At 37.5% G+C, this 26,653-nt stretch overlaps 1 protein-coding gene across 1 annotated transcript in view; it reads left to right on the plus strand.

The window, feature by feature from the left end:
* The window catches only part of ADGRV1 (adhesion G protein-coupled receptor V1), a 687,583-nt gene that overhangs the window by 140 nt on the left and 660,790 nt on the right, over window positions 1-26,653 (plus strand). The gene's annotated exons all lie outside the window — the stretch shown is intronic.

Consider the following 26,653-nt stretch of genomic DNA (forward strand, 5'->3'; position numbering starts at 1 on the left):
TTGAGGTTTTCTTAGGCTATGGAAGGACACCTCAAAAGCACAGTGTTGACATCCTTGTTTAAAAAAATGTCTTATACTATGCTTATTATATTACTCCTTTCATGCTGAAGGTTCCAGATTGCTGCAGAAGAGGCAAAATACTGCAGAGAAACTTTTGGGGGGGGGGGGGCCGTTTGTTTTAGGCCTTTTGTTTATAGGTGAGGAAAGTGAGCCACCTAGAGTCAGGCCTGGAGAAGTGTCTGCTCTGGGAGCCCTGGTTCTCAAGCTTCCCATTTTTAATCAGACAAAAATGGAAAAACCCAAACCCACTGCCGTGGAGTTGATTCCGACTCATAGCGATCCTATAGGGCAGAGCAAAACTGCCCCGCAGGGTTTCCAAAGCTGTAAATCTTTAGGGGAGCAGCCACATCTTCCTCCCAGGAAGCGGCTGGTGCGCTCGAACCATCCAACTTTTGGTTAGCAGCAAAGCGCTTTAACCATTGTGCCACCAATGCTCACTTCATGAGACAGGCTGCCTATAAATTGTACCTTAAACTGACTTTGGTTTGAAAATTAACTGAAAGTTGACCTTTTGGCTAGCAGCCTGAGCTCTTAATCACTTTGCCACCAGGGCTCCTTGATAGTCACCGGTGGGATCAATAAAATACTAGTTTGCTAAAAAGTAAACATGACTTTTTACATGATTTTTCTCACCGAATTTACTAAATTTGATAAGTGCGTGATAATGTATTTGAATAATGTAAATAAGTGTAAAGCGTTTTAATGATGCGTCTGATGCCTCCCAGTGTTCGCGTTATGGACGTTGCACTTTGACGAGCATGCTAAGTCTTATGACAATATGCACTTTAGGCCCAGACACCCGGGGTGCAGGGTGGGGAGCATGTCTTTTCAGAACGTCTGAATATTTATGCCTCATGAAGCCTTTGAAGCTTTGTTTTAAATTGTTTTCAACGGGTATGTTTTTCGTTTTCTGGGAAGTGCCTCAGCAAAGGTTAGGAATTCTGCACTGCAATATTTTTCTTTTATTTGAGGGGATAGGCACTGAGCCCTCCAATGCTACAAAGAGAACTGCAGGGGAAGAAGACTTAAAAAAAAGAGTTTGTCGAAGCTGTTCTGTCTGCTGTTGCCCTTGTGACACCCCTGTCTGTAACCATTTATCACTGAGACATTTTCTCATCAGTAGACAAAGGGTATATTCCCTACATGATGTTTAGAGCTTCAGCTGCTCAGCCTTCATGAATGTTAATGTGAATACAACCTTCTTTCTGCATATAGGTTACTTTTCTTATTTTAATGTCAATAGGCAATGGAATCCGTGTGAGAGCCAGAGTGATAGAATTTCAAGCACTTCTACAGGACTACTACCTGTATCCTTTGTATAAGTACTTCCTTGAAGTTATCTGCATGCTATTGAATCATTATTTGAATTTCGCAAAGGCAAAGTTATTGAATCGTTTTCTCAAAAAGGAAACAACAGAATTATATGTAGTTATTGGAATATACAAAGGAAGCAGTAGCCATGAATTTTGGCCAAGTTCCAAAAAACTGGTCAGTAGGAGCAAGTACTTTTGTCTGTGAGAAAAAGGATGTCCTTAGTGCTCATCAAAGCCAAAAGAATTTCCAGTTTTTTGAGATCTCATCTGATGCAGTTTCCATTAAAAGACTGTAGATGAAAGAATATGTAGTTTCTAGGAATTGTGTTTCTGTCATTAACTTTTAGGTTATAAGATTTGCTCAAGAATCAAAATTGTATTATAGTAAGTGTAAATTGATGAAACCTCTTAGGAGTGTTACTTGGCACTATCTATAAAAATTTAAAATGCAATTGACTAAACTATTGCATTGTTAAGTAATTGTCTTAGATTAACTTACATATTAACAGATATGTTCAGAAATCTTTATTTCCTTAATAAGACTAAAATCTGCAAACATTCTAAATGTTAGTAACAAACTAGATAAATAATTTCTGGTACCTTTAAGCAATGTAATATTAGACATCTGCTTAAAAGAATGAAATTTATATTTGTTGATTTATTCATTTATCTAACAGATTTTTGTTGAAGGAAAAATATATGGGAGGCCCTTTTTCTAGGTATTGGGGACAACAGTGGTTAAAGTGACAGTCCCAAATCCTTACCCTCATAAAGTTTATATATTCTTGTGGGGGAAGATAGATAAAAATGAAAAAAGTAAATAAAACATTAGTGTATTAGATGGTGATGAATGGAGGAAATTTAAGGAAGAAAGTTGGAGTGTTTTCAGAGAGGAGAGTTCGTATTTTAAATAGAGTGGGTAAGGAAAGGCGTGATTGAAAAGCTGACAGAGAAAGACTTAAAGGGAGCAAGTGTGTGAGCCATGTTGATACTTGGGGAGAGGAGTTGCCTTAATCCTGGAGCTTCCATTACTGTAACCCATTCCTGTTGAGTTGATTCCTACTCATAGTGACTCTATAGGACACAGTAGAACCGCTCCATAGAGTTTCCAAGGAGCGCCTGGTGGGTTCAAACTGCCGACCTTTTTGGTTAGCAGCCGTAGCTCTTAACCACTATGCCACCAGGGCTTCCTCCATTACTGTAGTCATGTAGAAAAGTCTCCAAAGTATATTTTTTAGAGAAAAGCACAGCAGTTAAGAGCTTGGCTGCTAACCAAAATGTCGGCAGTTCAAATCCACCAGCCTCTCCTTGGAAACCCTATAGGGCAGTTCTACTCTGTCCTATAGAGTCACTATGAGTCAGAATCAACTTGACAGCAACGAGTATAGGGAGTATGATGTTATTCCTTTGGAATAAAATCTTTTATGTACACACACACACTTGTGTATTATTCAGATACATATTCAAGTTTTCTTTCTGGAAGGTCACTGAAGGAATTTTTAACAGTAGTTGAAAGGGACTAGATGTGTCAGCAGAGTAGGGAGATTTTTCCTTTTTGTTTTGTTGTTGTTGTTGTCAGGGGCTGTCGAGTCAGTTCTGACTCACAGCAACCCCATGTACAACAGAACGAAACACTGCCTGGTCCTGCACCATCCTCACAATTGTTATGCTTGAGCCCATTATTGCAGCCATTGTGTCAATCCATCTCATTGAGGGCTTTTTCACTGACCCTCCAATTTACCAAGCATGATGTCCTTCTCCAGGGACTGGTCCCTTCTGATAACATGTCCAAAGTATGTGAGATGAAGTCTCGTCATCCTTGCTTCTAAGGAGGATTCTGGCTGTACTTCTTCCAAGACAGATCTGTTCGTTCTTTTGGCAGTCTGTGGTATATTCAGTATTCTTCGCCAACACCACAACTCAAAGGAGTCAATTCTTCTTCAGTCTTCCTTATTCACTGTCCAGCTTTCGCATGCATATGAGGCAACTGAAAACACCATGCTTGGGTCAGGCACACCTTAGTGCTCAAAGTGACATCTCTGCTTTTTAACTTTAAAGAGATCTTTTGCAGCAGATTTGCCCAATGCAGTGCTTCGTTTGATTTCTGGACTGCTGCTTCCATGGGTGTTGACTGTGAATCCAAGTAAAATGAAATCCTTGACAACTTCAATCTTTTCTCCATTTATCATGATATTGCTTATTGGTCCAGTTATGAGGATTTTTGTTTTCTTTATGTTGAAGTGTAATGCATACCAAAGGCTGTAGTCTTTGATCTTCATTAGTAAGTAATTCAAGTCCTCTTCACCTTCAGCAAGCAAGATTGTGTCATTTACATTCTGCAGGTTGTTAATGAGTCTTCCCCCAATCCTGATGCCCTGTTCTTTTTCATATAGTCCAGCTTCTCGATATTTGCTCAGCATACAGATTGAATAAATATGGTGAAAGGATACAACCCTGACACACACCTTTCCTGACTTTAAACCATGCAGTATCCCCTTGTTCTCTTCAAATGACTGCCTCTTGATCTATGTACAGGTTCCTCATTAGCACAATTAAGTGTTCTGGAATTCCCATTCTTCCCAATGTTATCCATAATTTATTATGATCCACACAGTCAAATGCCTTTGCATAGTCAATGCAACACAGGTAAACATCTTTCTGGGGTATTCTACTTTCAGCTAGGATCCATCTGACATCAGCAATGATATCCCTGGTTCCACGTTCTCTTTGAATCCAGATTGAATTTCTAGCAGTTCCCTGTCAATGCACTGCTGCAGCCGCTTTTGAATGATCTTCAGCAAAATTTTACTTGTGTATGATATTAATGATATTGTTCAATAATTTCCACATTCAGTTGGATAACCTTTCTTGGGAGTTGGCATAAATATAGATCTCTTCCAGTCGGTTGGCCAGGTAGCTGTCTTGGCGTAGACAAGTGAGCACTTCCAGTGCTACATCCATTTGTTGAAACATCTCAGTTGGTATTCTGTGAATTCCTGGAGCCTTGTTTTTCGCCAGTGTCTTCAGTGCAGCTTGGACTCCTTCCTTCAATACCATCGGTTCTTGATCATATGCTACTTCCTCCTGAAATGTTTGAACGTCAACCAATTCTTTTTTTTTTTTTTGACCTTTCTATATAGGTTGAGTTTTTATTACTGTGTCCTTTTATTATTGTTAAAAAATACATCACCAAAAATATTAAGACTGAACATATTTTAATTTTTGAATATCTGGGCTTATTTTATCCACAGTTAACCTATCCTGATACATTCATCTTTTTTTGTAATTTTTTTTTTATTGTACTTTAGATGAAGGTTTACAGAACAAACTAGATTCTCATTAAACAGTTAGTACACATATTGTTTTGTGATATTGATTACCAACCCCACAACATGTAAATACTCTCCCTTCTCAACTCTGGGTTCCCACTACCAGCTTTCCTGTCACCTCTTGGCTTCTAGTCCTTGCCCCTGGGCTGGTTTGCCCCTTAGTCTTGTTTTGTTTTATGGGGCTGTCTAATCTTTGGCTGAAGGGTGAACCTCAGGAGTGACTTCATTACTGAGCTAAAAGGGTATCCAAGTGCCATACTCTTGGGATTTCTCCGGTTTTTGTCAGGCCAGTAAGTCTGGTCTTTTTTCGTGAGTGAGAATTTTGTTCTACTTTTCTCCAGCTCTGTCTGGGACCCTCTACCGTTATGCCTGTCAGAGCAGTTGGTGCCAGTAGCTGGGCACCATTCAGTTGAAGTGGACTCAGTCTGATGGAGGCTGCGGTAATTGTGGTCCATTAGTCCTTTGGACTAATCATTCCCTTGTGTCTTTAGTTTTCTTCCTTCTCCCTTGCTCCCGATGGGGTGAGACCAGTGGAGTATCTTAGATGGCTGCTCACGAGGTTTTAAGACCTCAGACATTACTCACCAAAGTAGAAAGTAGAACATTTTCTTTAAAAACTATGTTATGCCATTTGAGCTAGATGTTTCCCGAGACCATGGTCCCCCCAGCCCCCAGCCCAGCAATTCAGTCCCTCAGGGAGTTTGGATGTGTACATGGAGGTTACATGACCTTGCCTTGTACAAGTTGTGCTGGCTTCCCCAGTACTGTGCACTCTCTTACCCCTCACCAAAGCCATCACCGATCTATTGTCTATATAGAAAACATCCATCTCTTAATCATTCCCAATTCTGTTTGTACTCTGTATTCAGATACTGTCTGCCTGCAGAAAAGAATCAGATCAATTCTCTTGGAAATGATAAAATGAAAGGGTTAGAGAACATAATGAATTCCATTTACATTTGTTCTTGATTTTCCTGTCTGATTTCTTTCAGCCCTGCTCTTTTACTCTTGTCTATATTTGTCAGCCTTTTCTTACTAATTCTACTTTCAAGAAGCCCATCTGGAAGCAACTGTTGTACACTAAGGAAATACTTAAAGTAATCTCAAGTAAATTTAAAACTGGATTATGGAATAAAATAAAAAAAAAAAAAACTTTCCTCATTTCTGTTCATTGAGTAATCTATATGAAGAGGGAATTATTATAGGTCTTCTCTAGAAGTCTTGAAAAATCCAGACTATATGATTTAGATATGTTCTGCTAGCAAATGAGCCAGATGACCCCTTAGTTACGTTTCACCCTTGTGATTTTAAAACATAGTGATTATCATAATTGCAGCTCTGCCATAATGTGGCTAACAGAAGAGTCAAGGGTACTTTAAGAATCCAGAATTGATTATAAATGCTACTAAGTCCCTCAGGAATATGAAATATGATTTGAAAATGACCATCTCCAACATTGCCATAATATGTAGACATTATTAGATGAAAACTAGCCTCAGAAATGCTATTCTTAAATCTTTTAGCTAGGAAGTTGGTACATATAGAAAAGATAGTTACTTGTTTATAATTAAGTAGACTGTATGTTGAAATGCTTTCTTGTAGTTTTTATAATCACTGTGCCATATGGGCAAATCAGTGTAGGTGAATGCTCCAGAACCTGTAGCCTGCTTGCTTTTGTGCCTAATCCTTCCAAGACCTAAGATGGTCAGACAGAACTCAATTAAATCCACTTCACCAAAGGCGAAGACGAAGGTGACACAGTCTATGGAACTGGTAAGGGCAGAAATTGATCATCTGAAGGTGAAGAGCAAGTCAGAATCCAGAAAGTGGACATCTGGTTAGAGGTCTTCAGTGCTCGGTAGTATGTTTAGATGTCAGGAAGGCTAGGGGTTGGGGAAGGAGGCAACAGTGTCTTCTCATTCTAGTCTGGGTCTCTCTAGATAGTTATAGACTGTATCTGTGACGATCCTCAGCTTAACCAACAATATCTGAAAACCAGGTAAGTTCAAAAGCAAAGCTTCTGTGCCAATATAAAGAATCATAGACTAGTGAGATTTTTAGGTATACATGCCTAAAGTGAAGGTAATGCTTATCTGACAAAACATAGAAAGAAATCACATCTGTTCTTTCAGTACATATTAATTGAGCACCTACTGTGTTTTAGGCTTTGTTTTAAGCACTGGGAATATGCAGTGAACAAACAGTCCCAAATCCTTGCCCTCATACAGCATATATATCCTTGTGTGGGAAGATAGATAAAAATGAAATAAATAAGTAAAACAATACTGTGTTAGATAGTGATAAATGAAGAATAAGTTTGGAGTGTTTTGGGGTGGAGGAGTTTGCATTTTAAATAGAGTGGGTAAAGAAAGGCCTGGTTGAAAAGCTGACAGAGAAAGACTTAAAGGGAGCAAGTGTGTGAGCCCTGTTGATACTTGGGGGGAGAACATGCCAGGTGGAGGAACAGCCAAGTGCCAAGTCCTGAATTGTGCCTGATATGTTGGAGGAACAATAAGGAGGCCAGCATGGTGGAATGGATTGTGTAAGGGGGAGAGCAGTATGATTGGAGGTCCAACATGACAGAGGGAGCCAAACAGGATAGGACTTTGTAGGCCATTGAAAAGACTTTGGCTTCTACTGCAAGCAAGATGGGAAACCTTTGGAGGTATTTAAGCAGAGGAAGACTTGATCTGCCTTTTAAAAGGATCTCTCCAGAGGGATAAGTTGAATGCAGGAAGATCATTTAGTAAGCTATTGTAGTAATTTAGGCAAGAGAGAGGTCAGCTTGAATCAGAATGGGACATTAAATATCAGATTGATTTACATTAAAAATACTTGATTTAAATATATTTTTTTCAAGGTACTCAATTCTTTTAGGCTGCTCAACTTTAGTTTTAAGAATAGTGTTTGCACTGGTTACGCTTTTTTTTCTTTAATAATATTTTATTTTATTTTTAGTGAAAGTTTACACAGCAAATTATTTTCCCATTTAACAATTTCTACACAAATTGTTTAGTAACATTGGTTACAATTTTCACAATGTATCATCAACATTTTTGTTATTTTTATTCTGGTTGTTCCATTTTCAGTAATCTAGTTTCCCTGCCTTCTTACCTTTTCATCTTTGCTTTAGAGTAATTGTTGACTGTTTGGTCTCATACAAATAATTTTTTTAGAGAAGCACAGTATTCATGGGTGATATTCTTCATTTTATGAGCCGAACTGTTATTTAGCTAAAAGGTGACCTCAGTATAGTTTTGGTTCAAAGTTTAAAGAGTATCTCAGGGTGAGTCTCCGGAATCCTCAGGTCTCAACTGGTCTAGTAAGCCTGGACTTTTTAAGAATTTTAGTTCTGTTCCACCTTTTTCTCTCAGTTTGTTAGGATCCATCTATCCTGGCCCTGATCAGAATGGTCAGTAGTGTAGCTGAGCACCATCTAGTTCTTCTGGTCTCAGGTAGGTAGGGTCACGGTTCATGTAGACTATTAGACCTAAAGACTAGTTTATTCTCTGAGTCTTTGGTTTCCTTCTTTCAATTTTGCTCTGGATGAGTAGAGCCTAATAGCTGTATCTTAGATTGCTGCTCACAAGCTTTTAAGACTCCAGATACTACTCACCAAACTAGGATGTAGAACATAAACCTTATGAACCATATTTTGCCAATTGACTGAGTTGTCCAACAAGATTATGGTCCTAAGCCTTCAAACCCAGAAAACCAATCCCGCAAGGTGTTTGGTTATGTCTAAGATGTATCCATAACTGTGTGCCCTATGTGCTTTATTATATATATGAACATATATTCATGCTCACATATGTATATACAGATACATATAAAAAAAAACCTCAAACCTGTTGCTGTTGAATCAATTCCAACTCATAGCGACATATATATAGATATATCCATATATGAAAAGGAGCCCTGGTGGCACAGTGGTTAAGAGCCCAGGCTGCTGACCAAAAGATTGGCAGTTTGAATCTACCAGTTGCTCCTTGGAAACCTTATGGGGCAGTTCTACTCTGTCCTATAGGGTTGCTATGAGTCAGAATCGACTCGCTGGCACACAACAACATGACATGTATAATTTTTCAATAACAATCCAAAAATATATGTGTGGTTACATATATGACATATATGTGTATAGAAAAAACCAAACCCATTGCCATCGAGTCAATTCCACTTCATAGCAACCTCATATGTCATAGCATTTCCCAAAAATGTCCTTTTTTGTGTGTGTACTTCTTACTTTCTTTACTTTTGTCAAGCTGTGCGCACTTCACTTATATTCGATGCTACCTTTCACATCACCAAAAATAACAAATTTCTACTCTCTATAGAGTGATTTCCCCTCTCCCTCCAAGACTCATCCCTGATAACCAATGAACGTTGGTTTTGGTATGTATACCTATTCTTGTTTTGTATAAAAGTGAAATTATACAATAAATTGTCCTTTTGTAATTGACTTATTTTGCACTGGTTACTTCTTGCATGCTTTGTTTGATCAGTGAGTCTGTATTTAGTGACTCATTTCCCATTTATTCTAAATAAAGGCGAATTTACCACTGTAGCAATTGCTGGATCTAAGTAAAGTTTCCCTTCTCCCTTCTCACCATGCTTTTTTTTTATTTACAGTTAAGTTTGGGCTGAATTTTCATTTCCTATTCTTCCCAAGCTTTAATCCTATTTGGATTCTAAATCCCTCCAGAATTATTTGAAGCAAAGAATACCTGCTGACTTCAAAGAGTGTCTCACACTTGGATTTACTCAGTGGGATATATAGCAAGAGTGGTGAAACCTTTCTTCCTTTTGATGCAGAATAGTGTATTTGGCAATAATAGATGTTGATAAGTGAATTGTCTGTTAAGAAGAAACATACTGACACTCACTTCTTTGATTTGTTGTTTTGAAAAAGACATTTTTCTTTGGAGTACTTTTTGATTCAAAACCTAATCTATTATTTTGTAGGGGAATCAAATATTATTAATTGAAACTTGATTAACCTCTTCTTCATTACTGTGTTCTTAAGGTCATTCTACAGTTTTAGTTATGTATAACATAACAAAATATAAATGAATACTTGCTTTATAAAGATTTCTAAATCTTATTGTTTCAATTGTTTCATTGTAGAGATAAAAATATTTTACTACACTAATCCTCAAAAGAACATTTCTTGTATGTTATTACTGGATTTGTGAAAGATAATTTATATAGGCTTTATCATTAATGGTGATGCAAAAGAAGGCATTAGCTTGAGAAGGTGTGAGTCTTTGTATAAAAATATTATGGTTGCTCATAAGCAAAGCCACAAATCCATTACATAATCTATTCTAGTAAAATAGGCTAGTCCTACTTTATTTGGTTTTAGTTACTGGATGAGACGGAGTTTGCACATGAATGTGATATGAATACACGAAAGGATTTATAATAACTTCTTTCCTCCTCCTACCCTCTGCTATGTTCCATGAGCTATGTTCACGTTTCTCTAAATATCTGCCCTTTTCCCATAAAAAATTATAGTTTCATAGGAACTGGAAGTATAGCCCGTTGTTGCTGATTGAGAGTATGTAATGAGAGTACCTAAATGTATTGCTAAGGGACTGAAAAACTTTAGCAAAGAGATTATGGTAAGAATGGTAACATCCACCTCTTTCAGTATTTATGAAGTTACAGTGTTATTGGTATAATTTGCTGTTGAGTCGATTCCAACTCATTGTCCAGCCCACATGTGCAGAGTAGAACTGCTCCATAGGGTTTTCAAGGCTGTAACTTTTGGAAGCAAATCGCCAGGCCTGTCTATGCAAAACTGACATTTCAATAGTTATGCTAAACCTTCTCAAAGTGTGGTCTGCAGACCACTCTGGGTCTTGGAGACTCCTTCATGGGGTCCTCAAGGTCAAAACTATTTTTACAATAATTCTAAAAAAGTTATTTTCATTGTTCTCTGTGTAATCATTTGCACTCATAATGAATGCTTAGCACGAATCAAGGCAGAATCAAGGCAGTAGCACCAAATTGTATTAATAGTCATTGTATTCTCCACTGCCACAGGTTTATAGGAAGAAAGGAAGGAAGGGGGAGGGAGGGAAGGAGGAAGGAAAAAGCACGTTTGCTTAAGAATGTTCATTCAGGAAGCAGTAAAAAGTATTAATTGTCTTAAATTTCAACTTTTGAGTATATGACTTTGTTATTATTTTTGATGAAATAGGCAATGTGCATAAAGCCCTTCTGTTGCATATTAAAGTACATGTTGTCTGGAGGAACAGCTCTTCTGCCCTTGTTTGAGTTGGGAACTAATGAGCCATTTTCATCATTAGAACACTATTTTTCATTGAAAGAATAATTGACAAAAAAACGGCGGTCAATCAGACTTGGATATTTAACCTACAATTTCATGAAAATAAAAAGTAAGTCAGTGACTTCAAAAAAAACAAGACAGCATTTGCTATCATTGATAAAATTTAAGTTTTCAAGCAAGCTTTAGAATTTTGGAAAACTTTTATACACCTCTGTGAGCTTGCCAGCTTCTCAAAACTGAAAGTTTTGTGATGAGATTGTTGGTGCTATTATTAATGTGATTTTTCAGATGTCATGTAATGATATGTGTCAGCATTTGGAAAATCTGCATAAATAAGTGGACCAATATTTTACAAATGAATAATGCACCATGTTATAAAGTCATTCATGGGTTAAAGATCCTTTCAAAGTACAAGAAAAAAACCATGGATTTTCACGTGACAAAGTAAAAAAAAAAAGCTTATTCATGTGGTTTCAGATGCCACATTACAACTAACCTTAACTATCACTTGTCGACTCTTGGTATAGTATCAAAAAAGAATATCCATAATTATCTGAAAAAAATGATTAAAATCCTCCTTCCTTGTTCAACTACATATCTCTGAGATTGGACTTTCTTCATATACTCCTGCCAAAGCAACACAGAGCAACAGATTGAATGCACAGCAGATATAAGAATCCAGCTGACTTCTATTAATCTAGGCATTAAAGAGATTTGTAAAAATGTAAAATGATGCAACTATTCTCACAAAATTTTTTTGTTTTGGAAAATATAATTATTTTTCACAAAAATATATTTGTAACATGAATTTGGTTTATTTTAACTGAATAAATTAATAAATATATATTTTAATTTCTTAGTTTTCATTTTTAATATGGTAAATATTGATATTTATGCATTGCTGATGTCAGATGGATCTTGGCAGAAAGCAGAGAATACCAGAAACAGGCTTACCTGTGTTTTATTGACTATGCAAAGGCATTCCACTGTGTGGATCATAACAAATTATGGATAACACTGCAAAGAATGGGAATTCCAGAACATTTAATTGTGTCCATGAGGAACCTGTACATAGACCAAGAGGCAGATGTTTGAACAGAACAAGGGGATACTGAGTGGTTTAAAATTTAAAAAAGGTGTGCATGAGGTTTGCATCCTTTCACCATACTTACTCATTCTGTATGCTGAGCAAACAACCCAAGAAACTAGACTATATGGAGAAGAACGTGGCATCAGGATTGGCGGAAGACTCATTAACAACCTGCGTTATGTAGATGACACAACCTTGCTTGCTGAAAGTGAAGAGGACTTGAAGCACTTACTGATAAAGATCAAAGGCTACAGCCTTCATTATGTATTACACCTCAGATAAAGAAAACAAAAATTCTCACAACTGAACTAATAAGCAATATCATGATAAATGGAGAAAAGATTGAAGTTGTCAAGGATTTCATTTTACCTGGGTTCACAATCAACACCCATGGAAGCAGCAGTCAAGAAATCAACTAACATATTGCGTTGGGCAAATCTGCTGCAAAAGACCTCTTTAAAGTGTTAAAAAGCAAAGATGTCACTTTCAAGACTAAGGTGCGCCAGACCCAAGCTATGGTATTTTCAGTCACCTCACATGCATGCGAAAGCTGGCCAATGAATAAGGAAGACTGAAGAAGAATTGATGCCTTTGGATTTTGATGTTAGCAAAGAACACTGAATATACCACAGACTGCCGGAAGAACAAACAAATCTGTCCTGGAAGAAGTACGGCCAGAATGCTCCTTAGAAGTGAGGATGGTGAGACTTCATCTCATGTACTCTGGACATGTTATCAGGAGGGACCTGTCCCTGGAGAAGGATTCATGCTTGGTAAAGTAGAGGGTCAGCGAAAAAGAGGAAGCCTCTCAACAAGATGGATTGACACAGTAGCTGCAACAATGGGCTCAAACATAACAACGATTGTGAGAATAGCACAGGACTGGATAGTGTTTCGTTCTGTTGTACCTAAGGTTGCTATGAGTCAGAATCAACTCGACAGCACCTAACAACAACAACAAAGATTGATAGATATAACTTACATAAGCAAAAGCTTGGTTCCTCAATTTTTAAGAGTAAAGGAGTACTGACTCTAAAAAATGTGAAACTCACTTAGCTGTACTACAAGGTGTAGTCTCAAAGTTATCTAAGTCAAGTTACTGTGTAGGTTTTAAGATACAAATGATTTTGTTGTATAGGTAAGTTGTGATCTAAGTGTTGTAGATTAAAGCATAACTAGGAAAAATTTTTCTTCTGATATTAGCTACCAAAATGTAAATTAGAAAGTTAGAAACTAAATTAATAGTGTGAGGTGTGGTCTGAACAGAGGGATGTGGAAGTTGAACCAAGTTGAGGCAGGAGGTGAAAGGAAGCAAATGTTCCCTTTCTACACCTAGAATGGAGATGGCAGTTGAAGGTATAGTTACAAGGATCAATCAAGATGAAGGAAGAGAGGTGTAGGAGCCACTAAACTCATGGAGTTAAGGCCTGGAGAATGGTGAGTGGTGGGTGAGGAGAACATTGTTCTAGAAAATTCATGATTCAGTATATTAATTCCATTTAACAAACAAGTGCAACAATTTTAAATATGATTTTTTTCCTGTTGTCTAGGTGCTAGGCCATCTATACTGATACTATATAGCTTACAATAACTGATGGTTTATTACGTTCCAGGTATTATTCTAAGAGATTTATTATGTGTCTGGCATGGTTTTTAATACACTTTTTTGAGGAACTATTTGAGAATAAGTTGCAGACATCATGACATCCTAAATACTTTAGCATATGCCTCCTAAGAACAAGGACATGCTTCTATGTAACTACAATGTAATTATCACTCAAGAAATATAATGCTGATACAATATTATTCTCTAATATTTAGTTCATATTTAAATATTCCAAATTGTCCCCTTTTGTGTCATTTATCTCATTTTCTTTTTGTATTTATTTATTTAAAATCAGGTCTAGGGTTTAATCAAGGATCATGCATTGCATTTAGTAGTCATACCTTTTTAGTTTCTTTTAATCCAGAACAGTTCTCCAGATCCCCTCCCCTTATCTTGTGTTTTTGGTCTTACATGACTTTTATATTTTTTGAGAAATCTAAGTAAGCTACAGTTGTTTTCTGAACTGTATCTCAATTTAGATTTGTTTGATTATTTAGATTAGATTAGATGATTAGATTCAGGGTAAATGTTACCTTGGCAAGAATACTACATAGGTGATGTTGGGTTCTTCTCAGTGCATCATATCCAGAAGGCACATGATGTTGGTTTACTTCATTATTGTTGACCAGGTGCTCTTCTAAGTGCTTTATTTATTGAATTTTTGAAATAACCTCATGCTGTGGCTATTGATTTTATTTATTATTTATTTTACAGATTTCCGTATTTTGTACATAAGGACACTAGGAAGCTAGATAGATATCTTGTCTTAGGTCACAAAGCTAGTAACTGGCAGAGCAGGGTTTTGAACTCAGAGAGTTGCTCCAGAATCTGGAACCTTAACCACTAACTACATTGTGAAGAGACTGATAACTGATTTTGTGACTTTTAGCTCATTGCCTGCCTCCAGGGCATATAAGTATAGGTCAGGAGATTGACCTTTAGGCCTGTAATGAGAATTCCTTTGGAGAGAGCTGTAAGTGTGCTCTACATTCTATCTCCATCACCCTCATGCAAACGTGGTAGAGAGTCAGAGAACCACTTGGAGAGCTCAACATGATGCTTGAGGGATAGAGGGATTGATGCCTGACTCACCCTGAAAAAATTAAAAGGAAAGTTTCCCCTGAGCCCATCTGCAGGCAGAGTAATGGCAGGGGAAAGGTGTGGCGTTCTAAGGACCAGTTGTGGACACAACAGTAGGGTCTGTATTGTCTAATGGTACTCTACTTGAGAGACCTATCTAGAGGGATCTGTGATGGATTGCCACTGGGTAGGGACTGGGAGTTAATTGCAAGTGGACTGCTTAGGAGACATAGAGCATGTCAGGAAATTACAGGTGGGATATCCCCACAGATGGAAATCTCCAAAGAACCCATTTGGGAAAGAACCTTTCTTTACCTTTCTTATTTCTTTTCCTTGCTTCCCAACCCTGAAGGAGTGAGAAAAAAGCATAGAGAAAGGGGATAAGTGTAAAAGTTGGGAGGAATGGAGAAAAAGAATGATCATGCCCTCCTTCTCCATTGCAGGCTTTATAACCTGGGTCAGGCTCAAGAAGACAAAGAACTAACTAACTCTCAAAACTTAAATGGTAGGTTAAGTTTTGCAATCAGATTGGGCCAGACTGTGTAATACCTGAGAAATGAGACTATTTGTTGATAATTGAAAGTGAATGTGGAATATGGAATCTACCCAAGATTTCATTTTAAACAGTACAAGTTTAAAAAGACAGTGGTAAGGAAGAACTGAATTCAGTTAATTCAATAAACTGGCTACATAGATACTGAACCCCTTTCCAGTATTTCCTTCCCAGGTTAGTCTTGTCCTGAGCTCTAGAAAAGAACCACGTTCTCAGTAAGTGCCAGGCTGTCTCTGACCTTTGACTCTAATTTAGGAGAGGTTGTTTAAGTGTTCTTCTTCTCCTGGGAAACTGTGCAGAATTGTGTGCTGTGTTGCCTTTCTGTGAACTGCAAACAGAACTCTTTCAATTTTGGATGGAGTAGACTATCATTGACAGCATCAACTTTTCTCAGTAATACCACCCAAATTCTGCCCCTACAATGGGAGCCAACTGCAATTGTCTGAGCACAGGCCAGACGTTTGTTTGGATATTGATTCTTCTCTAGTTGCTGAGCTCTGGAATACAGACAATGCCTGACAACCCCCTCCCCACCCTCTGTGCTACATCTTTAGGCTGTATAGGCAGCCCTCAGTGGCAAAGTTCTTGTTCTTTTTCACCTCAGTCCTATTCTGCCCTCTTCCCTCCTCTTTCCTTCTTATTTTAACAGTTTCTATGATAAGCCAGCATCTAACCTTTTGGCTTTACCTTCTATTTCCAGCTCTGCTTTCTCTTTAGACCTAAGAGGAGATGTAGTGTTTCTGATTGGAGCTGGAACAATCATCCATAGACAGAGTTTTGCCTTTACCTTCTAATTCCAGCAGTATAAGGCTTCACTCAGCCCCACTCCAGTGGTCCCTAGTCATCTCTCCAATACCCCAGTGTGCCTCAGGGGACTCTCAAGGTACAAAGGGAGGAAGCCTAAAACTTTGCTTACATAACCATTTTGTAAAAGGGGTATAGGATCAGAGTTGATCTGCTTCTTCAAATGGGGAAGAATACCTTCCTCCTATCATCACCTTAAATAGAGAAGGACTTCCCTTAAAGTGTCTCATTCCCAGCTAAGAATAGGCCCAAACAGACTGAGAAGTGGAAAATTTTGGTATATCTAACTTAAAAAAATATTTCTTAATTGAGGGAGAAAAAAGAAACATTAATTGATTCATGTATTTATGGAATCATTCCACAAAGACTACAAGGTGACTAAAAAAATTTTAGTAAATATATTTTCTTCTATTGAATAATTACAAAGAACAGACCGCCTTTTTCAATTAAGAGAGACATTATATATTACGTGAACCATGTGAAATTGCCATTATTGAACAATTTTGCTAATATTTGACTATTTGAACATAGGAAAATGTCAATTTGATGTAATTCAGCCTAGTCTTGATGTTCTAAAGAAGTTCCTAGAAGTTGTGATAGTATTTCTCCGCTATAAATGTTTTTCTGTTTTGATTATAACATATGTTAGTCCGAGTTTTTCTTTTGTATCATTTTTAATTACTTCACACTGCCAGTAGAGTGCGTTGGCTGCCTGGTGATATCAATGAAAATTTTTAAAATAAGATGTAGGCATAAAAGCATCTGGTTATGATTTGCTTTTGCTTTTTTCCAGTTGCATAATTCAAGTTGATGCTTCATAATTCTTTTTCCTTTTATTCTAGTCCATATGGTGGCAGAACAACTACCAAAAGATGAATACTTTCAGTACCTTTCACATCAAAGCTGCAGCTTTCACATTCTGTTCTATTGATACTACATTTTGGCAGTGGATAAAGGGACACTATTAAAGTCTATGCTCATAATTGGTTTTATCTGAGAAAGATTTTCTTTGAACTAGTGGCCACCCACGATTTTATAATTATCAGAAATTAACAAGCTCAGCATTTCTTGTAGGAAATATTCACAATTCACTTCCTTGCTTTTGGAAAAAACAGCAAAGAAAAGGAAAATAAAAACTAAGAAGTATTAGAGAACTCCATTTTGCTTGGGAGTATTCCATGTGGGTTTGCTCTAATGCAATGCTAAAGCTGTATTTGTCAGCATGGCACTCTTAAGCATAATCTTAACAACTTCTTTGCTTTCTCAGAACTCTACAAAGAAGAAAACTCAAAAGAATTTTGATTTTCTGAGAATTAAGACAATTTCAGTGTAATGATATGACCAAGCCTATATTATATACAAGCAATAGACAAAACATTAAAGCATTCTGTAGAAGACACTCTTATATAAATTTTAATATGAGTTAAAATTCCTATTGCTGTATGAAATTATTTAAATTAATAAGGCTAACCAACATTTGATAGAGTGCTCCAAACTTAAGTCTAAAACTATTGGCAGAGGTGTCTGTGTTAAGTGGACCAGGCACTCACATATATGATGTAAACTTTGCAAGACCTTGCATGCTCCCCAAACATATCATCATTCAAACCTCTCTCCACTGGGCTTGATTTTCCCACCCATGTGGGAAATAGACAGTGGGAACTTTGTTCACCATGGCTTTGTTTGCTTGCAGCCACTGGTAAAATAAGCATCACTTCAGATTGGAGAAGTCCTTGGTAGAGCTTGGGGGTCATCGGCGAGCTTTGCCTATAACCCGACACAGATGACTTCATCAGATTATCTAGTTCTAGACTCACCCCTTTTAGGATAATTGGATCAGCCTTCTGTGCAGATCTGATAGGACTGGCCTAGGTCATGGGATATTAAATAGGAGACTCCTCACTTCTGGGAAGAGAACTAAAGGAGGAATACTGAAGAGAAACTTGCCTTCTTTCACTTCCACCTGGCCCTTTATGTCAATGAAGCTTCAAAGGCACTTTAGGATCCTGCCAGTCAGATCTATAGTTATGAAAAATTCTCATAAGTTCATCTTTGGACTGTCTTGACTGCACTAAGCTTAGCCAAGTGACAACTAAAAATGTACACAGCCAGTGTTGGGATTGAGAAATCAGACTCATTTTGTAACCGAATCCGCTATCCACTAGAAACTTACCTGATTATAAAAAAGTCTTTGAAGAAATTTCAGTATTTTAAAATAGAAAAGGTCAGATTTATAATTTTAAATTTGTTTAGTAGGGAAGGTGTTGATAAATGGAATTTATTCAATGGAAAGATTTGGTAGATAACATACTTTGTTCTTAGTAATTATGCTTCAAGGTGGGATATATCAAAATAGAATTTAAAAAATTTTATATCAAAGATTTAAAGACTTCATGTGAAAAGTCTTATGCCCCTTATCCCCCACCCAAATACACACCTCCCAGGAAATTAGCTATCTTAATTTAGTTTATGCTAAGTTTACTATAGCCCACAGAATGCTTTTGGATATTTTAAATTCTTTTTCACTGTGTTATCAGGCATGCAAACACAATCATATTACGAGATAATTATATAAGGAATGGCAGCCTCATCGTGTATCCTTGTAAATAAAGTGTACAGCAAAATCATAATCTTGGCCCAACTAGAACTTGATGTTAGGAATGAAGGAGTTGTTTGCCTTGCTTCCCAAACCTCGAGTAATAAATCTCAAAAGCTTCAATATTGATTCAACAAAATGAATGGCTGAGTCATTTCAGAAGGGCTCTGACAAGCAGACAAATGCTGCCATGGTGACATTTTGGTATGCAGTGTGGTTACTGAGCCTGGCTGGTTTCCTCCCCCTGCCACTGAAGCAAAATGACAAACCATGAGAAGTGCCACCCACAGCATGCCTGAACCAGAGGCAACTGGAAAAAAAAAAAAAAAGATTCAACGAGTTGTTCTTAAAGGATTAAAAATTCCATATACATTAGTATCTAATTTATGGGGAAATTCCTTTTAAAATATAAAAAAACCTGTTCTGAGACATGCTTCTTTTTAAGAAACAAACTTACTGATTTTAGAAAGCCTCAGGCAGCATTTTCTATAAATGTTTTTCTAAACAGATTTCTTGAGGAAATAAACATTTTTAACTTGGGAAGATAAAGATTTGTAATATTTTGTACAGAACATAAAAATTGTACTTAATTCATCCTTTACTAAATAATGGAATAATATATTTCATATGTCCATAATAAAAAGAAATTAAATTAAGTGTAGTCACATACTACTACTATATACATTTAGATTTGTAAGGAGATGAAACTATTTGTTAGAAAGCAATATGTACACTTCGCTATCACTTGATTTTAATACTTGATGTTATTAGCTATTATGTACATGTTCTTTTCTTCATTGGTATAAAATATATCCAGATATATTAAAGACATGCAATTGACATCATAGCAACGAAAATAAGTTATTTTAATATTTTTAATGGGAAAATACTTTTAAATATATGATTATGAATTAGCTGAGTTTCTTTATGCATAATTAACATTGTAATGTTTTCACTATTGGATTGGTTAACTCAAAAGAAAAACTTTGTCAATTGCATGTAAAAGACAGCTGAAATCATTGTTTTAATTTTATTTTGTTTTTCTGTCAGTTATTAAAATCTTACTATGTACTAGACTGCATTTAATCCATGCACAAGCTTGTGCTGTAGGTATTATGAGAATCTCCATTTTGCAGATAAAGAAACTGAGGTGTGAAAGATTAATAAATTTATCCAAGTTTACTCAACCTATCTTCATTATAATATCTTTTGATATTATCTGAATCTAACCATGTGAAATGCTTTTAATTTTGCTTTTCTATTTCTTAAAAAAAGAGAAACTATACTACTGATCTTACAAAGCCTCAGACATCATGTTCTGGAAATAGACATCTTGAGGGAAAATTTTTTTTTGGCTTAGGAAGATAAAAGATTCAAAAGATTTTCAGTAGAACATAAAAATCATACTTAATTCATCCTTTTCTGTTTACTTATTAATTTTAGAAAAATTAAATGTTGAGAGTATGAGAAATTTAGAAAAAGGAGACATAACTAAGGACAAAAAAAAGTGAGATATTAATTTCATATGAAAAAAGCAAGAGAGAAAAAGGTTTGTTGTTTTGTCATCACATTTCTGGTTTAAAAATTCTAAAATGCTACTTCAACTTCTGTCATCTGTGATTGTCTGCGCTGACTGCTAGCTTGTCAAACATCTCAGTCAAATTAAGGAGGCACTACTCTTTGTACATTTCATCTACACTGGGACCAAATCATTTGCAGATAAGGTTCTGACACTTACAACAGATCAGAAATTTCAAAACAATCATGATAAATCATGTTAAATTGGCCACCTCTAGATGACCCATAAATAGTCTAGATAAGTTCCAGGTAACCAAAGGCTTTGGCAAGACAGGAAAATATGGAGACCATAACTCATGGGAGGTCTTCAACTTCTTCTCTTTGGCTCACTCCCTAACTCTTGGCAGATTTCAGAGGCCCCAATTTTCCCAGCCATAACCAACCAAGGTTGAGACACTCCTCATTTCTAACTCCTTCCTGGGAAGGTGTGTAGCCATCTCCAGTTGGAGCTATGTTTAAATCCTTTTAGCCATTCTCTTTTGTTCTGCCTCCTCCCTCACAGAATTGTACAGATGTCAGCTGTCCTGGGGCTTTGGTATCAGTTTTGTTTTGCTTATCATCTGCAGAAGTTTGATCATAGAAGTCTTAGAGTAGAAAAGACGTGGAAAATGCCTCTCTGGAGCGATTGTAATAAGCTTCTGCTTTTTCCAGGCTTTCAACTTTAAGTTATTTTCTGATATAAGCCTTATGCCCCCCAGAAGGACTTACTCCTTTCTTTTTCTAAGACCTCCCCCAGTTTTTCATCCCCTCATAAAGTACATGTTTTCCTGTGGTCCTCATTGGTAGGACAACTCCAGAGGGGCATCACTTACATAGATTTCCATGTAAATGGCATTCTCTAGAGTCACACAACTCCTGTGACCCTAGGAGGATTGGCAGACACAGGCATGGCCTCAAACATAAGGATCCCAAACCCAAAAGAAACTTAGCTTTTTCCCATTAACTGGAAATTTGGAATTCGTATGACTTTGGTTTTAGACCCACAGCCAACCTTAAATCCTTCTTTAGAACTACATTTCCAGAAGCGTATTCTGAAGGATATTAATACGAATCACATAGAAAAAAGGGTTCTGTGATCAAATAAATTTATGGAACAGTGGGTTAAACAAATTTAAATTGGATACTTTACTACAGTACATATTTTATTGTGCTTAGTGATTTTCTAAGAATGTTTCCCACATTTATGACTTGACCGTAGAGTCTTTCACCCTTTGTAAGCTTGGGGAACTAAAATCCACAGTACACATTTTTCGAAATGCTGATGTAACTAGTTTTACTGAGTGGGGTTAAACATGAAAGTATTATTTCCTCCATTTTCTTTTCCTAAGTATCCTATAACAAATCATTCTTCCCTATGGGGTAGAAAAACTCTTGGGAAAATTCTGTAACTTTAGTATAGTTTAAAACATCAATTTCAAATCATATCCAGATTTTTCTCCACATTACTATTACAAACCAGTGGCTCCAAAGGGGCCTGAAATGGGAAGGAGATGTAGTCAGTTCTTGAAGTGTGTGTGTGTGTTTGTGTATGTGTGTGTGTTTATATATGTATGTGTGTGTGTGTGTAGATTCTGGTTTTAGAATACCTCTCTTTTCTATCTGTTGTTTTTCAAGGCCCAACTCTTCTGATATTGAGAGCTGAGAGGGAAAATAGGAGAAGGACAAATATCTTTTTACTTAACTGCTTGTAGGTGTAGTCCTCTTCTTTATGGTTGTAACTGCTTCTGCAGACAACATAGACTAGCTGTCCTCTGTGTGACTGGCATGCTGACTTTCTCAAAGGCACATGGGTAAGTTCTGGTGGGTTCTGTGGGCCCTCCTCATTGCATGGTTCCTTGAAATGGGTTCCTTGCCTTACAGCTACTCAGTTACACAGCCTCTTATTCCTGAAATCTCCCCACAACATAGGCTGTTTTCTTGGATCAAGTTTTGGCAAGGTTTGCTCAAGTGCAGCTTCCATGGTGTCACTTAATCCAGGGACACCTACATATCCTTGTATCAAGGTGGCAGTGAGGCTGTTCCCTTATGTGAATTCTTTCTTTTCTGCCATATTTCTTTCCTAGTTCTCTTTCCTCTCAGTAGTGGGGTCATGGAAGGTCAACAAGTCCATTGGTCTGAGCATACATCCAACAAGGCAATGAGTTGCCAGTCCCCCCTTTCTACCATCATCTCCAGTCTCTACCACAATTCTTAAGCTCCATCTCTCTTGGCTACTGCAGAAGAGAGGAAAGCCAGAGCTTTTTCCCTAGGCTAACTGCACTTGGCTGCTGCTTCTTTCCTTTTCTCCTTCCCCTGACGTGGGGATGGAGGCAGGTGATTGCTGTATATTCAGTCCTAGGAGTGGAGTCTGGCCTAGCTTATAGAGGTATTTCCAGATTTCTTTAGAAGCTAAGTACTTCTTGTCTTTTTGGTCCCAGCTTGTGCCTAATCACAGTTCTGGGGGAGCAGAAATTGTCCCAATCAGTATACTGATTTATAATATTGTATATGCACATAGCAGGTAGACAAGAAGCACCTATTGCTGCAGATGGCGATAGTAGTTGTTAACTGGTATTTAAAAAAAAAAAAAAAAAAGAAGGTGAGAATGAGGAACTCAGGCCAGTCTGTTAAGGACCAAAATATTAGATAAGAGCAAATATGAAGTTAGCCTGAACCTGGACACACAGAGTCATGAAGGTCAGATAAATATTTTTATCACAAACTAGAAGATTATGAATAAGGAAACAGTGAATTATAAAAATAAGGACCTAGGACAAGGATTAATCCAGGTTTCAAACAAACAATCAAGGCTAGAAGATACATAGAATATACATATAATACACAGAGGGACTGTGTGGGACAGGACAACAAATTCTCCTGCAGAAAGCTTCTTGAGGCCTAGAACCATATCCTTATATGTCTTTATATCTCCAAGACTTCCTATATCATTGTTGTTAGGTGCCGTCGAGTCAGTTCCGACTTCATAGCGACCCTAAGAAACATTGCCCAGTCCTGCCCCATCCTCAAAATCATTGCTATGTTTGAGCATATTGTTGCAGCCACTGTGTCAGTCCATCTCATTGAGGATCTTCCTCTTTTTCACTGACCCTCTACTTTATCAAGCATGATATCCTTCTCCAGGGAGTGGTCCCCCTTGATAAGATGACCAGAGTACATGAGATGAAGTCTTGCCATCTTCGCTGCTAAGGATCATTCTGGCTATACTTCTTCTGAGACAGAATTGTTCGTTCTTTAAGCAGTCCATGGTATATTCAATATTTTTCATGAGCACCATAATTCAAATGCATCAATTCTTCTTCGGTTTTCCTTATTATTGTCCAGCTTTTACGTGCATATGAGGTGACTGAAAATACCATGGCTTGGGTCAGGCGCACCTTAGTCCTCAAAGTGACATCTTTGCTTCTTAACACTTCAAAGAGGTCTTTGGCAGATTTGCCCAATGCAATATGTCAATTGATTTCTTGATTGCAGCTTCCATGGTGTTGGTTGTGGATGCAAGCACAATGAAATCCTTGACAACTTCATTATTTTCCCATTTATCATGAAGTTTATTGGTCCAGTTGTGAGGATTTTTGTTTTCTTTATGTTGAGGTGTAATCCATATTGAAGGCTTTAGTCTTTGATCTTTATCAGTAAATACTTCAAGTCTTCTTCACTTTCGGCAAGCAGAGTTGTGTCATCTTCATATCACAGGTTGTTAATGAGTCTTCCTCCAATCCTGATGCCACATTCTTCTTAAATTAGTCCAGCTTCTCAGAGTATTTGCTCAGCATAAAGATTCAGTAAGGATGGTGAAAGGATATGGCCCTAATGCACACCTTTCTTGACGTTAAACCACTCGGTATCCCCTGTTCTGTTCAAACAACTGCCTCTTAATCTATGTACAGATTCCTCATGAGCACACTTAAGTGTAGTGGAATTCCCATTCTTTGCAATGCTATCCATAATTTTTTATGATCCACAGTCGAATGCCTTTGCATAGTCAAAAAAACACAGGTAAACATCTTTCTGGTATTCTCTGCTTTCAGCCAAGATCAATCTGACACCAGCAGTGATAGCCCTTGTTCCACATCCTCTTCTGAATCTGGCTTGAATTTCTGGCAGTTCCCTGTCAATGTACTGCTGTAACCATTTTTGAATTATCTCTGGCAAAATTTTACTTGCATGTGATATTAATGATATTGTTCGATAATTTCTGCATTCTGTTGGATCACCTTTCTTTGGCATGGGCACATACAAGGCTGTCTTCCAGTCAGTTGGCTAGGTAGCTGTCTTCCAAATTTCTTGGCATAGATGAGTGAGAACTTCCAGTGCTGCATCCATTTGTTTTTTTAAATATCTCAATTGGTGTTCTGTCAATTCCTGGAGCCTTATTTATCGCCAATGCCTTCAGTGCAGGTTAGACTTCTTTCAACACTATTGGTTCTTGATCATATGCTACCTTCTGAAATGGTTGAACGTCAACCAATTCTTTCTGATACAGTGACTCTGTGTATTCCTTCCATCTTCTTTCGATATTTCCTGTGTTATTCCATATTTTGCCCATAGAATCCTTACATATTGCAACTCAAGGTTTGAATTTTTTCTTCAGTTCTTTCAGCTTGGGAAATGCCAAGTGTGTTCTTCCCTTTTGATTTTCTAACTCCAGATCTTTGCACATTTCATTATAATACTTTGCTTTGTCTTCTCAAGCTGCCCTTAGAAATCTTCTGTTCAGCTCTTTTATTACATTTCATCCATTCTCTTTAGCTACTCTACGTTCAAGAGCAAGTTTCAGAGTCTCTTCTGACATTCAATTCGGTCATTTCTTTCTTTCTTGTCTTTTTTTGTTGTTGTTGAAGAATTTATTTATTTTGATTTTTTAATTGTACTTTGGATGAAGGTTTACAGAATAAACTAGCTTCTCATTAAACAGTTGGTACACATATTGTTTTTTGACACTGGTTAACAACCTCATGACATGTCAATACTCTCCCTTCTCAACCTTGCGTACCCTATTACCAGCTTTCCTGTCCCCTCCTGCCTTCTAGTCCTTGCCCCTGGGCTGCTGTGCCCCTTTAGTCTCATTTTGTCCTATGGGTCTGTCTAGTCTTTGGCTAAAAGGTGAACTTCAGGAGTGACTCCATTACTGAGCTAAAAGGATGTCCAGGGGCCATACTCTCAGAGTTTCTCCAGTCTCTGACAGGCCAGTAAGTCTGGTCTTTTTCTGAGTTAGAATTTTGTTCTACATTTTTCTCCAGCTCTGTGTACCCTCCATTTGGATCCCTGTCAGAGCAGTCAGTGGTGGTAGCTAGGCACCATCTAGTTGTACTGGACTCAGACTGGTGGAGGCCATGGTAGTTGTGGTCTGTTAGTCCTTTGGACTACTCTTTCCATTGTGTCTTTAGTTTTCTTCATTTTCCCATGCTCCTAAAGGGGTGAGACCAATGGAATATCTTAGATGGCCACTCACAGGTTTTTAAGACCCCAGATGCTACTCATCAAAGTAGAATGTAGAACATTGTCTTTATAAACTATGTTATGTCAGTTGAGCTAGATGTTCCCTGAGACCATGGTCCCAACAGCCCTCAGCCCAGTAATTCAGTCCCTTGGGGAGTTTGGATTTGTCTGTGGAGCTTCCATGACCTTGCCTTGTACAAGCTGTGCTGGCTTCTCCAGTATTGTGTAGTGTCTTACCCTTCACCAAAGTTACCCGTTATCTATTGTCTATTTAGTATTTTTCCATCTGCCACCCCTCCCCTCCACGTAACCATCAAAGATTATTTCTTTTTGTGTGTAAACCTTTTCATGAGACTTTATAGTAGTGGTCTCATACAATATTTGTCCTTTTGTGATTGACTTATTTCACTCAGCATAATGTCCTCCAGTTTCATCTGTTATGAGATGCTTCACAGATTCATCATTGTTCTTTATTGTTGCATAATACTCCATTGTGTGTATGTACCATAGTTTGTTTATCCATCTGTTGATGGGCATCTAGGTTGTTTCCATCTTTTTGCTATTGTGAACAATGCTGCAATGAACATGGGTGTGTATATGTCTACTCGAGTGATGGCTCTTATTTCTCTCAGATATATTCCTAGGAGTGGGATTGCTGGATCATATGGTATTTCTATTTCTTGCTTTCTAAGGAAGCACCATATCGTTTTCCAAAATGCTTGTACCATTTTGCATTCCCACCAGTAGTGAATAAGAGTTCCAATCTCCCCGCAGCCTCTCCAACATTCATTATTTATAGTGTTTTCGATTTGTGCCAGTAATGCTGGGGTGAGATGGTATCTCATTGTGGTTTTAATTTGCATTTCTCTAATGGCTAGTGATCACGAGCATTTCCTCATATGTCTGTTGGCCA

Source organism: Trichechus manatus, unplaced genomic scaffold (assembly GCF_000243295.1).
Source record: "Trichechus manatus latirostris isolate Lorelei unplaced genomic scaffold, TriManLat1.0 scaffold00032, whole genome shotgun sequence".
Lineage (NCBI taxonomy): Eukaryota > Metazoa > Chordata > Mammalia > Sirenia > Trichechidae > Trichechus > Trichechus manatus.